The sequence below is a fragment of the Cupressus sempervirens genome, chromosome 4 (assembly GCF_028749045.1).
Source record: "Cupressus sempervirens isolate cs-2001-9-10 chromosome 4, ASM2874904v1, whole genome shotgun sequence".
NCBI classification, from domain to species: domain Eukaryota; kingdom Viridiplantae; phylum Streptophyta; class Pinopsida; order Cupressales; family Cupressaceae; genus Cupressus; species Cupressus sempervirens.
Window position 1 is genome coordinate 186,231,172 of NC_143121.1, and position 16,198 is coordinate 186,247,369.

The window sequence follows — 16,198 nt, forward strand, 5'->3', positions numbered from 1 at the left end:
AATGCAAAGGTCATTTTTTCCCATTGTGTTGAAATAATATATTGCAAATATTTTTAGACATTACACAAGTTTCCAGTCCCTTATGTGGCTGAAGAGGTTCTCGTTGTTACACTTTTATATTAATTATAATATATTTTATTTTATTGTTAAAACCTAATCATTTATATTATAATGCATAATTAATCATAACAACCTTAAATATTAATCAATTCAATTTAAAGTATAATATAGCTTTTAGAGAATAGCAGGCAAATGAATGTATTTGAGAAATAAAATCAAAGTTTTGGGCTTCACAAACAATGAATTGATTCTTCATCAGATGTTTTATCAGATTGTATGAAAAGCAATCATATTCAAATATTTTCAACTTTAACAAATATCTCTAAATATGTTTAAAAAGACAATCACACTCCAAAGTTTTGACTTTGACACATATCTATATATTTGTGTGAAAAGGCAACCATAGTCCAATGTTTTCTTCCCTTGAAAAAATCATTTGTTCATAAGAAATTCCACTTTCAATAGCTATATTGATAAATTGGTATTTTATTGTAGGTTATTGGACATGAAACATTAAAAGCATAGACAAAATAAACTCCTTTTGTATTTGGTTTTTCAATGTGGACTCTGATCTCAAGAAATATATTGTTGGTTATTGTCATGGACAAAAGAAATTGTCTCCCCAGATTATCAAGGTAATTTCTTTTAATTTAACTATATCAATAAGTATCCATCATGCAATTTTCTTGTATGCACAGACAATGTTCACAAAAAATGGAGCCTTTTAAACTATGAGACATTGAGAAAGGATTAAAATTTTATATCAATAACCAAGGAGCTCTATTGTTGAATGTTTTAATTTTTTCAAGATTTCATGTAATTGCTCAGTTGGGTTATTCCAAATGCTATATGAAGAAAATTTGTTTTGTTTTGATAATTTAATTGTTATTTGTTATATTCTTTCTATGATTGTAAGTTAATCGTTAGATTGCAGAGCTTCTTGTACTAGATATGTAAGGGTGTTTGTTACTACCATAGTAGGGATGTAATGCATCAATGCTCCCATTTTTATAACTTAGATTGTAAATTTTTTACTTCTTTTGAATATTGTTGTTGTTTTTCAATCTATTTCATTTGAAACATAATTAGAATGTGTAGGGATTTGAAGCCCGACAATCTACTAGTGGACCAAGAAAGGGGTTTGATCAAAATTGTAGATCTTGGGATTGGAAGAACATTCACTATTCCTATCAAGAAATATACCCATCAAGTGGGACAATTTTTTTTTTTAAAATTCCTGATTTTAGATTCTATTTTCTTCATACCTAGCTGATAACTATTTAAGGTTAATTGGAATTGAAGCAATAAAGGCCATTGTATGTTATCTCAAATTTCAATCTAGATGCTAGAGATGAAGAGATCATTTTGTACTTTAGGGTCTATATGAAATTACTAAAAAAATAACAAAGGCATGGGCACCATGGCTTTAACTTAGGGTAACATGAAATTCAATCTAGATGCCAAAGGTAACGAGCCCATACTAAACTTTATGGACTATATATAAAGTTATTAAAATAAGAACTAAATCCCTAGTACCACAGTTTTAGGGCTTATTTAAGTTAATTTATTTTTTAGTTGGACTTTGATGCATAGAGTTTTTGTTCAACTATAGATTTTAGTTATGTTTGTTAGTTAACTTTAGCTACATTATCAATAGTTGCATAATACCATAAAAATATGTTCATAGGTTCTAGGGAATTCTATTATGTTCAAATCAACTTGAGCTATTATTTTGACAATTTTTGAATACCTTGCTTCTTGCTGTAGATTATGACCCTTTGGTACAGGGCTCTTGAGGTGCTTTTGGGAGACACCCTTTACTCCACAACTATGGACATGTGATCTGTTGGCTGCATATTTGGTAAGCTTTTTGCAATCTACTACTTTAATTTAATGGTTGTACATATCTATACTACTCTTAAGAATTTTTATCTTCTATCCCTTTATATGCTATTGCTCCTAAATTATATATTTCAATTCAATTTTATGATTCATGGATATTTGAATTTGGTTCTTAATTATGTAGCTGAAATGTCCCAAATGAAGCCTTTGTTTATGGGAGATTCAAAAATAAGCCAACTCCTTAGCATTTTCAGGTAAGAGCAATTTTCTAGTCAAATAATTAAAACATGAGATATTGCAAAGAGAGATGATTTCTACTACAATCCCATTTTATCTCATGAATGATATGATTATCATGGTTCATCTTAACAACTGTGGTTCACTTTATCCCAGTCACTAATTTGGATTTTTCTCCAATATTTCCCAAACAACTAGGGAAACTAGAACCTAATTAAGATACCCTTTTGGGATCTATACATCCTCCCCAAGTTTCAATATCAACTCATTTGGACCATACCCAAGATCCAATACCCCTAGTGACACCAAACAAGGCCTACTTCTCTCCCATTTTCAAATAAACTCATAGATCTACTTATCCTCTTGTTCCCAAACATTGAAACAGTCTTTTTAGGGATCATAAACCAACATATTTTAAAATCTCCAAGGTTCTATTAGCCATCCAATTAATTTTTGGCCAAACCCTTGGTTCTAGGGTTACTAAATTAGGGCCTGTTCAATGAGACCTCTAAAAAAATCACCAAAAAAAAAGGACTACACCAACACTTTATAAATTTCCTCCCCATACATATTCCTTCACCAAATATCATTATCCTTGAAGGAAAGCCCATTCATGTTGATTGGTGCTCACACAGGCTCTTTCACAATTAGCAAAGAAACACTCAACGCTGCTTCTTCACCAAGATTCTCTATTCTCCTATAGAAAACAAATAATATACAAGTATTTACAATATTGTGTAAATATTCCACCAATCACATAGATCATAGAGGGTGGAAGAGTTTCCACATTGTAGAAAACTTCAAATCTAAACCCAATTGTGCTCTGCCAATCATTGTCTTACAAACACTAGCCTGATTATTTGAACCTCAAAACTATGAAATAAGGAAGAAAATGCATGAAAATAATAGGGCAAAAACTTCCTTAAGATTCCTACATTATGATCAATTGAGAACCAAGCTCAACTATTATTTCAAAGGTATTGGTTATGATTGTACCTGAGGAATAGTGGCTAGTTAATAGAGAAAAAACTTGCTTTTATTACTTCCAGAATCTATTACATGTCTTATTATTCCAAACAACAACTCTCCATTGCCTCTAAAACTTGACCACCTTCCACTAAATAGTCAAGCAAGGCCAATAACCACTACTATCTAACTGTAAGAGTCAGTTATCTAACTGTTACCAATTAGTTATAAACTGAAATTTGTTGTCTAAGTTGACACAAACTGTCAGCTTTGACAAATTATAATAATATATGCCTTTAATACATTTCACTAACTTTTACAAAGGTTTTATAACTTCACTTACCCTTCCATAGACACCTAAACCCCTTGTTGGAATAATGATACATTTGTCATTAGTTAGAACACTTATTTGATTCTGAATGCTTACCGAGTTCATCACTCAGTTTACAGTTCATACCGAGCATTCGTTGATTACCAAGTATGTTCAGTAGTGTTTACCAAGTCAAGAAGGTAAACAAAGGTTTTAGTGTTTACCGAGTCAAGAAGATAAACGAAGGTTTTAATGTTTACCGAGTCAGAAAGGTAAACAAAGGATTTAATGTTTACTGAGTCAGGAAGGTAAATGAAGGATTTAGTATTTATCGAGTCAGGAAGGTAAATAAAGGTTTCAGTAATTACCAAGACAGAAAGGTAAAAGAAGTATTCAGTGCTTACCAAGTGAATCGAAGGAGTTAGTTTCTACCGAGTGACACAATGTTTACCGAGTCACCAGTGGTTACCAAGTTCCAAGCTACTCAGAGTGATTAGTATGGATCGAGCCCCTACCTCTACCGAGTGCATGATGATGTCGTGTAATGTAGTGCATGCCGAGTGTTAGAAGGTCACCAAGTGAGTTTGAGGAACCTGAGTTTTCTACTATCTGGCCGACTCAGTAATGTTTTGTCCACTTGTGTTTGGCCGACCTTGTTGCTGTAAATATTGGAATGGTATATATGTAATGTATTATGCCATTTACAAATATTAAAAAAATGAAAAAAAGAGATATGATGAAGAGAAGTAACAGTGAAGTAAGAGCGAATTGAAAGAGAATCAGCATCAGAGTATTCAACAAGGTTATCAAGGAGAAGCAAAGATATATCCATCACATCAAGTGATCAGTACATAAGATCTAATCAGCAAACCAGTTGCAAGCAAATCCACTGCTCCATCCTAACAGGTGAATTAGTTTTGTAAATCCTTTAACAGGGTAGACTTAACAGTCTTTTGTAAATCTCCTAACAGAGTGCATACTTCATTGTATGTTTGTAAATCCTCTAACAAGGTGGATCTAGCAGTCCTACTTGCTCCTAATAGGGCAGATCACCAGAAGTGATCACTGTAAACCTTAACCGGCCAACTTTATACTACAGTATTGAAGTTTCATGGGCATCATCCCCACACCAGTTTTACTTTCAATTTGAAAGGTTTTTAGGTCACCAAATCAGTGTGTTAATCTTTTCATGCATAAAGTAAAGTAGATGAATGAATGGTGAATTTATTATTATGCTGAATTGGTTTAAATTTTAATGCTTACTAATTCACCCCTCCCCTCTCAGTAACCTTGTTAGTCTTGAATATTTCCAACAATTGGTATCAGAGCTTTGTGGTTCTCAGGACAAAGCTTGACAGCTTGAGCAAAGATCAAGGACAATGGAGATATTCAAACTTGACAAAACTATTGAGAATGAGAAGCTAGATTTGGAGATGGCCATGGTTCAACTCAAAGAAGCAAAGGAACATCTTTCTCAATCCCTAAAAAGAAGAAAGGAACTTGCAAGACAAATAAATGACCATTTTAATGTTGAAGAAAGGATTGAAGATTTGTTACCATCAAGTAATTTAGAAGAAGCTGACAAAGCAATCAAAGAACTTTTAGAAAAGAATGGATCTCTGCAAGAAGAGGTAAGAAAGCTTAAAAGAGAGCAAGAAATACAGTCAATCAGGCTATGTGAAGTTTTGGAACAAAGAAACAAAGCACAAGAAGAATTGGAAGATAGAAGTCATGAAACTCAAAATCAATCCCTTGAACATGAAGATCTAGCAGATCAACTATCCAATGCAAATGAAGAAATCAGGATACTCAGAGCACAAAATGAAACTCTAAAGAATGACTTAAGAACTAAAAGACAAACCAATGAAAGCTTGGAAAATGATCTAAAAATTGAAAAACAAGTCAACGAAAGGATGATGAAATCTCAAGCAGACATGAATCAATTAAATCAGCAAAATGAGCAAAATTTCTATAAGCAAAAAGGTAAAGCTGGTCTTGGATACAAGGAAGAAGGTGAATTGTCTAAACAAGGTACTCAAAGGAATCAAAGACCCACTTGTAATCATTGTGGCAAGATAGGTCATACATCTAACAAATTTTAGAGTAATGACAAAAGTAAATTCAATGGCAAGTGTTTCAATTGCAATCAGCATGGTCACAAAGCCAATGAATGCAAGGAGAAACCAAAGTTTGAAGGCAAGTGTCACAAATGCAAGAAACAAGGACATAAGGCATCTGAATGTAGATCAAAATCACTCAATCCAGCAGAACAAATTGTCAAAGAAATATTTGGTTGGGATTACAATACTTGGTGTAGATGTCACTATTGTGGAGAATATGGACACATAGGAACAAATTGTAGAAGGCATCACCTAAGGAAGAAAGATACAACCATAAGATGCTATACCTGTACTGAACTTGGTCATATAGCCAAGAATTGCATGAATATTGGAAAGGTTGAAGATGAAAAGAAAACTAGAGCTGATAATATTCGAAAGCAAATGAAACAACAATGGATTCCTAAGTCTACCAAGCAAGAAAATTCAAATGATGAAAATGTCACTCTAGAAATGGGTGACTCCACCATATCTAATTAAGACTTATCAAGAAGGATAAAGGACTGCATCTTCAAGCCATATCCTAAGCAGTTCCAGAAAGGAGTGGAAATGATAAATCATTATTGCAGATACAAGTCATAATTCACAGTGTTTCATCTATCGAGTAAGGTTGACTTTGAGACTTTACCAAGCTTGGTCAGGAAGATAAGAAAGTTGTGTGTGTTCACCAAGTTACAAGGTTTACCGAGTAAGTTGGTAACCATTTATAAAACCCTAATTCTTAGCTACCTTTGTACCCGAGCATTAATGATAGGATTTTGATCAAAAAGGTAGAATTTGATCTCATTTTTCACCATGAATTCAGAGTTCACAGAGCAAATATGTTTTCAAATGCATCCAAGCAAGTTCAAGTGATTTGAAGTGATTTTCCAACAAAGAAATTGTGTTACAAAATCAGTCTCTCACCAAGTAGCAATGGCATCTACAAGCACTAGTGGCAGCAAGGTGAAGAAAGGTTCTAAAATGCTTGTGAAGGGAGTCGAATGGAAGGTGCCCAATTTCAAAATTGTTCCTGCCATCGCTAAATTACTCGACCCGCATGGAGCTGAATCACAGGTCCCTACAAAGGTACTTCTAATCAATGATATTCATACTCATTTAAAGTGTACTGTGCAAGAAATAGTGACACTAGATATGGATAATACCCTAGCCGAGTTATGCGTTGATGGAACCCTAAAACCTGAGTTCAAACATTTGGAAACCAAAGGTTTAACCCATATCCTGCATCTGCCAAGGAGTTTCCAAGTAAAATGGGTAAGGTATATCTTAAGCCGTGTGCATAATAGACAATTGTGGTTAGAACAACCCATCCTCATAACAAAGAAGATGATCCACAAGATCACGGGCTTACCAATGTTGACCAAAGCCAAAACCACCAAAACCCTAGGTCGAGATGACGTCCAAAAATTAACCCAAGATGAATGGGATGGTAGAGGTTTAAAGCTCAACAATGTTTTAGATATAGAACTGAAATTTGGTATTTGTGTTATTGCATACAAACTGTATAGTTCCAGCAGGCTGAATAGTGTACCCTGTGAGGCTGTAGATTTGGCATATAATATTGTAAAGAAAAATATGGAGTTTGACCTAGCTGAAGTCCTATTAAAACAATTGAATAAAAACATGGATAGCATAAGGACTGCAAAGACAAACCCTTGTAAATTTGGCTCTTTGCTAGTTTGTTTATTTTTCTATGTACAGAAATTCTTTCCATCTAAGGGTGCAGTTGTATGGAGGAAAGATACTCCAATTTTGTATCAAATAAATGAATTCATAGTAGAAATGGGTATGAATTTTGATAAGGTAATGGATAATTATTTTGAAGATTTCAAGGAAAGGATGAACAACAGGTTCAGGATACCTCCAAAACTTGTTGAAGAGTATAAGGATGATATCTGTTTCATGGTTGACTGTGATAGAGTCTACATCCAGGCAGTCAAACCCCGAGTGGCATGGGTAAAACCATTGCCATATGAGCTAAATATTGATGATGCCAGAGATATCATTGAGGCACTGGTAAATGAACCAGTGGATCCCAAGTTGCCTACATTTGGAACCTATGAAGAGGCAAAGGTTAGAATAGAGCTTGAAATCAAGCTTCCTCAAGCAATCTCTAAAGGAAGGAGAAAGATAGAAAAGCTAAAATCTAATACTGGACCTCTCATGATAACAAAAGGGAGAGGAGAAGATGAAGAAAAGGAAGAAGAAGGAGAAGACCCTCAACGAAAGAAAGGTAAGGTGACTGTCACCAAACCTACAAAGCAAACCACTGCAGTATTCTCCAGGAGAACAAGACAGGGAAAGAAGGAACCTGTATTTGTTAAGCCTCCACTCACCTTTGAAGCAAGACTAAAGGAATTAGATGAAGGAGGTAACTTCACAAACTTCAAAGCATTAAAGTTCGAAACCAAAATAGAAGAAGAAAAAATGCAGATTGAGGATCTGGTACTGAACAAAATGGGAAAATGGAAATACTCCCCGAACCAAATAGCCTCTCAGATCTCCAGAGAGCTATTGGAAAGATTGCAACCAAGATGGGAAGCTGCAACCAAAACTGTCAAAGACATTTATGAGCAGACCCTGAGGAATCTCCTGCCAAATCTCTCTAATGCTGAAGTGAAGAAATCATTGAAAGATCATGAAGGCAATATGATGATTAGATTCCACACTTGTTTGATACTTGTCAAAGATATTGAGCATGTGGTAAATGATGCTACAAACATGTGGAAAAACATCTATCATCTACACAAACCCAGTGAGGATACTGTTGAAATCATGAACAATGACAGCAGTGATGATAATGTTGATGATGATATTGAAGATATTCCAGGGGATCTCCATTCAATAATGTTAGAAGTGGAAGAAGAAGCTAGAAAAGAAATTGAGGAAGAAGAAGCTGAAACAGAAATGGAGGAAGAAGAAGAAGATGAACAAGACAAAGAGGAAGAAGATCCAGTAAAAATTGTAGCTGATGCCATTGCTTCCCTTCCTCACTCTCCACCAAAGACTATAAAATCTACTATGGAGATAGGATCTTCAAGAAAAATTGTGAGTACAACAGAGACATCCATTGCTCAAATTACTCCAGTCTCCTCTCAGCTCCAGGTTTATGCAATAAAAGTGCCAAGCACTTCATCTACCGAGCTGGCAGTCACTTCTTCAGTTACCAAGCTTCCAAGCACATCATCAACCATTGAGTCATCCACTGCAGCAGCTACTTCACCGAGTATATCTCTTCCACCTGCAGCTTGTATAGTAAGTCTTCCCAGTTTCTTACCAATTTTATCTTCCTCAGCCACATTGGCCCCAATTTTTGCTCCAGTCAGTTCTCCAACTGTAAATATACTAGTATGTACATCATTTTTGAGTAGTACATCATTTTTGGGAAGTACATCAAGTTTTGATACAGCCAACACTTCTCTTCGTTTACCTTTAGTTGGTCCCATTCTAGTTTTAATAGCCAGTCCAGCATCATCAACTATTGTTTCAATTTCAAAGGGCAAAGGTGTAGTCACTGCAGAAAAACCAAAGAGATACATGTTTTCCAGTAAGGCAGTAGATGAAGAAATAGATCTGGATAAGGACATTGTCATTCCTAAGATAGATCTAGATACTGCATCAGTTGATGAAATGAGAATGATCAGTCAGCTATCAGAGCAGAAGGCCAGGCAAAAATAGCTCAGGCATGAAAGAGACCAGGAGTATAGCATTATTGAAAGTGCTAAAAACATATTAACTGAAGCTATAGGTGTTGATGTGGATTCATCTCAACACATTTTGTTACAACTAGAAGAAGTGGTGAATAAATTCAATGAGGATACCTCCGGCCAAGAAAAATTGATTGAAAAGGCAGAGAAGAAATTTGACAATAAGGTGCTTGAGCACATTGCATTAAAACAGGTTGAATTAACCTTAATTTTGTCTGACATTGAAAATTCTTTTAATAATGTAACCTCACTTTTTGCAAAACTTTGTGATGTTACCGAGTATGCAAAGGAAGTAAAAGAAAAGTTGAATAAAATTGATGCGGATATGAAGGTCAGTGCCAAAATGCTGTAATCTAACCACATGGCAAGTTCATCCCATCATCTGAGAATCAAATTTTTGTCAAAGAAACAGGCAGAATTGCTGAGAGAGGAAGCAAGGATTAGGTCTACTCTGATTGACATACATAATATAATCCTTCCTGTCATGAACACAATGCAGAAACACATTGCAGGTCAGTGCCAAAATGCTGTAATCTAACCACATGGCAAGTTCATCCCATCATCTGAGAATCAAATTTTTGTCAAAGAAACAGGCAGAATTGCTGAGAGAGGAAGCAAGGATTAGGTCTACTCTGATTGACATACATAATATAATCCTTCCTGTCATGAACACAATGCAGAAACACATTGCATATTCAAAAACATTGATTCATGACAATAATTTCTCTGTTGTAGACCATGTGATTGAACTTTCTGTAGAAGTTCAAGTAGCTCTCTCCACATGTAAAATCCTGCAAGACAATTGGGATAAAACTCTGCAACTAATTCTTTAGGTACATTCTAAGTTTATCACACATTTTGGTGTCTCCATGTAAATACCTTTTTTATTCTTTGGCATTATTGTCAAAAAGGGGGAGAAAGTAATATATAGAGGAAAATCAGACACAAAAGGGGAGAAGGTAATAAAGTAATAAAGAATAAAGTCATATAACTCATTTAAAAACCTTGTGTATATTGTATGGGGGAGTTATATGTAAGGTAACCCATGTATATTTAGCACAGCAGAATCAAATCAGTTTTGTCAGATCTTGTATATAAATTTTGGCTCATAAGTGTTTTTGTCACTAATGCCAAAGGGGGAGATTGTTGGAATAATGATACATTTGTCATTAGTTAGAACACTTATTTGATTCTGAATGCTTATCGAGTTCATCACTCAGTTTACAGTTCATACCGAGCATTCATTGATTACCAAGTATGTTCAACAGTGTTTACCGAGTCAGGAAGGTAAACAAAGGTTTTAGTGTTTGCCGAGTCAAGAAGATAAACGAAGGTTTTAATGTTTACTGAGTCAGAAAGGTAAATGAAGGTTTTAATGTTTACTGAGTCAGAAAGGTAAACGAAGGATTTAATGTTTACCGAGTTTGAGGAACCTGAGTTTTCTACTATCTGGCTGACTCAGTAATGTTTTGTCCACTTGTGTTTGGCCGACCTTGTTGCTGTAAATATTGGAATGGTATATATGTAATGTATTATGCCATTTGCAAATATTTAAAAAATGAAAAAAAGAGATATGATGAAGAGAAGTAACAGTGAAGTAAGAGTGAATTGAAAGAGAATCAACAGCAGAGTATTCAACAAGGTTATCAAGGAGTAGAAAAGATATATCCATCACATCAAGTGATCAGTACATAAGATCTAATTAGCAAACTGGCTGCAAGCAGATCCACTACTTCATCCTAACAGGTGAATCAGTTTTGTAAATCCTTTAACAGGGTAGACTCAATAGTCTTTTGTAAATCTCCTAACAGAGTGCATACTTCATTGTATGTTTGTAAATCCTCTAACAAGGTGGATCTAGCAGTCCTACTTGCTCCTAATAGGGCAGATCACTAGAAGTGATCACTGTAAGCCTTAACCGGCCAACTTTATACTACAGTATTGATGTTTCGTGGGCATCATCCCCACCCCAGTTTTACTTTCAATTTGAAAGGTTTTTGGGTCACCAAATCAGTGTGTTAATCTTTTCATGCATACAGTAAAGTAGATGAATGAATGGTGAATTTGTTATTATGCTGCACTGGTTTAAATTTTAAAGCTTACTGATTCACCCCTCCCCTCTTAGTAACCTTGTTAGTCCTGAATATTTCCAACAATTGGTATCAGAGCTTTGTGGTTCTCAGGACAGAGCTTGACAGCTTGAGCAAAGATCAAGGACAATGGAGATATTCAAACTTGACAAAACTATTGAGAATGAGAAGCTAGATTTGGAGATGGCCATGGTTCAACTCAAAGAAGCAAAGGAACATCTTTCTCAATCCCTAAAAAGAAGAAAGGAACTTGCAAGACAAATAAATGACCATTTTTATGTTGAAGAAAGGATTGGAGATTTATTACCATCAAGTAATTCAGAAGAAGCTGACAAAGCAATCAAAGAACTTTTAGAAAAGAATGGATCTCTGCAAGAAGAGGTAAGAAAGCTTAAAAGAGAGCAAGAAATACAATCAATCAGGCTATGTGAAGTTTTGGAACAAAGAAACAAAGCACAAGAAGAATTGGAAGATAGAAGTCATGAAACTCAAAATCAATCCCTTGAACATGAAGATCTAGCAGATCAACTATCCAATGCAAATGAAGAAATCAGGATTCTCACAGCATAAAATGAAAGTCTACAAAATAACTTAAGAACTAAAAGAAAAACCAATGAAAGCTTGGAAAATGATCTAAAAATTGAAAAACAAGTCAATGAAAGGATGATGAAATATCAAGCAGACATGAATCAATTAAATCAGCAAAATGAGCAAAATTTCTATAAGCAAAAAGGTAAAGCTGGTCTTGGATACAAGGAAGAAGGTGAATCATCTGAATAAGGTACTCAAAGGAATCAAAGACCCACTTGTAATCATTGTGGCAAGATATGTCATACATCTAACAAATGTTGCAGTAATGGAAAAAGTAAATTCAATGGCAAGTGTTTCAATTGCAATCAGCATGGTCACAAAGCCAATGAATGCAAGGAGAAACCAAACTTTGAAGGCAAGTGTCACAAATGCAAGAAACAAGGACATAAGGCATCTGAATGTAGATCAAAATCACTCAATCCAGTAGAACAAATTGTCAAAGCAATATTTGGTTGGGATTACAATACTTGGTGTAGATGTCACTATTGTGGAGAATATGGACACATAGGAACAAATTGTAGAAGGCATCACCTAAGGAAGAAAGATACAACCATAAGATGCTATACCTATACTAAACTTGGTCATATAGCCAAGAATTGCATGAATATAGGAAAGGTTGAAGATGAAAAGAAAACTAGAGCTGATAATATTCGAAAGCAAATGAAACAATAATGGATTCCTAAGTCTACCGAGCAAGAAAATTCAAATGATGAAAATGTCACTCTAGAAATGGGTGACTCCGCCATATCTAATTAAGACTTATCAAGAAGGATAAGGGATTGCATCTTCAAGCCATATCCTAAGAAGTTCTAGAAAGAAGGAGTGGAAATGATAAATCAGTATTACAGATACAAGTCATAATTCACAGTGTTTCATCTACCGAGTAAGGTTGATTTTTAGACTTTACCGAGCTTGGTCGAGAAGATAAGAAAGTTTTGTGTGTTCATCGAGTTGCAAGGTTTATCGAGTAAGTCATTGACCATTTATAAAACCCTAATTCTTAGCTACCTTCGTACTCGAGCATTAATGACAGGATTTCGATCAAAATGGCAGAATTTGATCTCATTTTTCACCGCGAATTCAGAGTTCATAGAGAAAATATATTTTCAAATGCATCCAAGCGAGTTCAAGTGATTTGAAGCAATTTTCTAGCAAAGAAATTGTGTTACGAAATCATTCTCTCACCGAGTAGCAATGGCATCCGCAAGCACCAGTGGCAGCAAGGTGAAGAAAGGTTCTGAAATGCTTGTGAAGGGAGTCGAATGGAAGGCGCCCAATTTCAAAATTGTTCCTGCCATCGCTGAATCACTCGACCCGCATGGAGCTCAATCGCAGATCCCTCCAAAGGTACTTCTAATCAATGATATTTGTACTCATTTCAAGTGTACTATGCAAGAAATAGGGACACTAGATATGGATGGTACCCTAGCCGAGTTATGCATAGATGGAACCCTAAAACCCGAGTTCAAACATTTGGAAACGAAAGGTTTAACCCATATCCCGCATCTGCCAAGGAGTTTCCAAGTAAAATGGGTAAGGTATATATTAAGCCATGTGCATAATGGACAATTGTGGTTAGAACAACCCATCCTCATAACAAATAAGATGATCCACAAGATCACGGGCTTACCAATGTTGACCAAAGCCAAAACCACCAAAACCCTAGGTCGAGATGATGTCCAGAAATTAACCCAAGCTGAATTGGATGGCAGAGGTTTAAAGCTCAACAATGTTTCAGATATAGAACTGAAATTTGGTATTTGTGTTATTGCATACAAACTGTATAGTTCTAGCAGGTTGAATAGTGTACCCTGTGAGGCTATAGATTTGGCATATAAGATTGTAAAGGAAAATATGGAGTTTGACCTAGCTGAAGTGATATTAAAACAATTGAATAAAAACATGGATAGCATAAGGACTGCAAAGACAAACCCTTGTAAATTTGGCTCTTTGCTAGTTTGTTTATTTTTCTATGTACAGAAATTCTTTCCATCTAAGGGTGCAGTTGTATGGAGGAAAGATACTCCAATTTTGTATCAAATAAATGAATTCATAGCAGAAATGGGTATGAATTTTGATAAGGTAATGGATAATTATTTTGAAGATTTCAAGGAAAGGATGAACAATAGGTTCAGGATACCTCCAAAACTTGTTGAAGAGTATAAGGATTATATCTATTTCATGGTTGACTGTGATAGAGTCTACATCTAGGTAGTCAAACCCCAAGTGGCATGGGTAAAACCATTGCCCTATGAGATAAATATTGATGATGCCAAAGATATCATTGAGGCATTGGTAAATGAACCAGTGGATCCCAAGTTGCCTGCATTTGGAACCTATGAAGAGGCAAAGGTTAGAATAGAGCTTGAAATCAAGCTTCCTCAAGCAATCTCTAAAGGAAGGAGAAAGATAGAAAAGCTTCCTCAGTCATCCACTGTAGTAGCTACTTCATCGAGTATATCTCTTCCACCTGTAGCTTGTACAGTAAGTCTTCCCAGTTTCTTTCCAATTTTATCTTCCTCAGCCACATTGGCCCCAATTTTTGCTCCAGTCAGTTCTCCAACTGTAAATATACCATATGTACATCATTTTTGAGTAGTACATCATTTTTGGGAAGTATATCAAGTTTTGATATAGCCAGTACTTCTCTTAGTTTACCTTTAGTTGGTCCCATTCCAGTTTTAACAGCCAGTCCAGCATCATCAACTATTGTTTCAATTTCAAAGGGCTTGTTGGAGTCCGTTGAGAACATATGCCAAGAATCTCTTCTTCCTCCAAACAACCCCTAGACATGCCCAGGTGACCATGTCTTTTTTGATGCTTCAAATGTTGCAAACCTCCTCTCTGCCCTTTCGGCAATACTTGTCAAGACATTCTACTATCTCAACAATTGGCATCACTATAAATCCATTTAGCCTTGCTTTCTTTGTCACATCTGTACATAGGAATTACTATGGGTGCTCCTACATACACTCGTACTTCTTCCCACAACAAGGAAAAAAATATGAACTCATTCCACCAAATCCCAATTGGATATTTAGAACATGAAGGGACAAGTTGTGTTAAAAGAGAATGCACTCCACAAGATCCTTTTTATAAAAAAGGTGCAGTGAAGTTATCTTCACTTCTCAAAACAATATGTTAAGCCCACCTCAGTTTAATGGAGAGTTTATTTCCAATAGCCAAAATTTATATCCACCTCACATTGGTGTTGATAAATTTTTCATCTCTGGATGTAACCCATTTCATGAAGCTCCTTCTTTCAATGTCTCAGCAATGCCATTCACTGTAAAAGCCATTGAATGTATTCCATAGATTGGTTGGCATGATATGGCTAATCAAGAAGGACATAATGATATTGAGAAGAACAATTTAATGGCTTCTACATTGGGAGAGAGATGTGCAGAAGTGGAGGTTCAAGCACAAACCACATCTAATTTCATTGATTGCTTTGAAGCAGAGCAAATAGGCTCAGCATTGCATGGTTTATTTAATCAAAGTGGAGATGGAAATGAGGATATTTTTGATTGGGAAAGCGATTATCCCTTTTGGCTAGAAAAATTTTGATCCAGTCCATGACTTGGCAAACTCTCTACATTCATATTTAATTATTTATATGGATCCATTGTTCCAAATTTTTTGTTTATAGCTTGGACATCAAATACGTGCAAATTTTTCAAGGGTTCCATTGCTGTAAGTATTCTTTAGCACACAAAATTTTCAACATTTTCAACATGGATTATACTAAGCTTTTATCATATAGCTTTATTTTATTCATGTTCATACATTTTTTTTAAAGAAATCATGTTCAAATATATAAATTTCTTTAGTCTCAAAATTGTTTTAGGGATATGAATTTCTGAAAAATAATTTTTATGTTAATCATGTGCATGATGTAATCTAGTGACTATGGAAGCTATGGTGTTAAGTACATTGAAAGATGAATTAAACATTAAGTACTTTGAGATCTTAGGAGCTATGTGGTGAGTGTTGAGAACTTATGGTTCATGGGATTTCCATTTATGTTTGCGCATGTCTAGATGTTGAAGAGAATGGGATATTTAGATATAATGAGTATGGCCTCTAAGTACACTTCTTTTCTAAATGATAGTTTACTGACCACTGTATGTTTTATTGGTTTGTAGGAAAGCTTATTATAATTGCAAACACGGCCCTCCTCTTTGTAGATCAAAAATAGAGTACTATGTTATGCTTGGAAAGATTGGGGTACATCATTTCAATGGAAGTAAGTTATTCTTTCTAAACACATTAATGGGA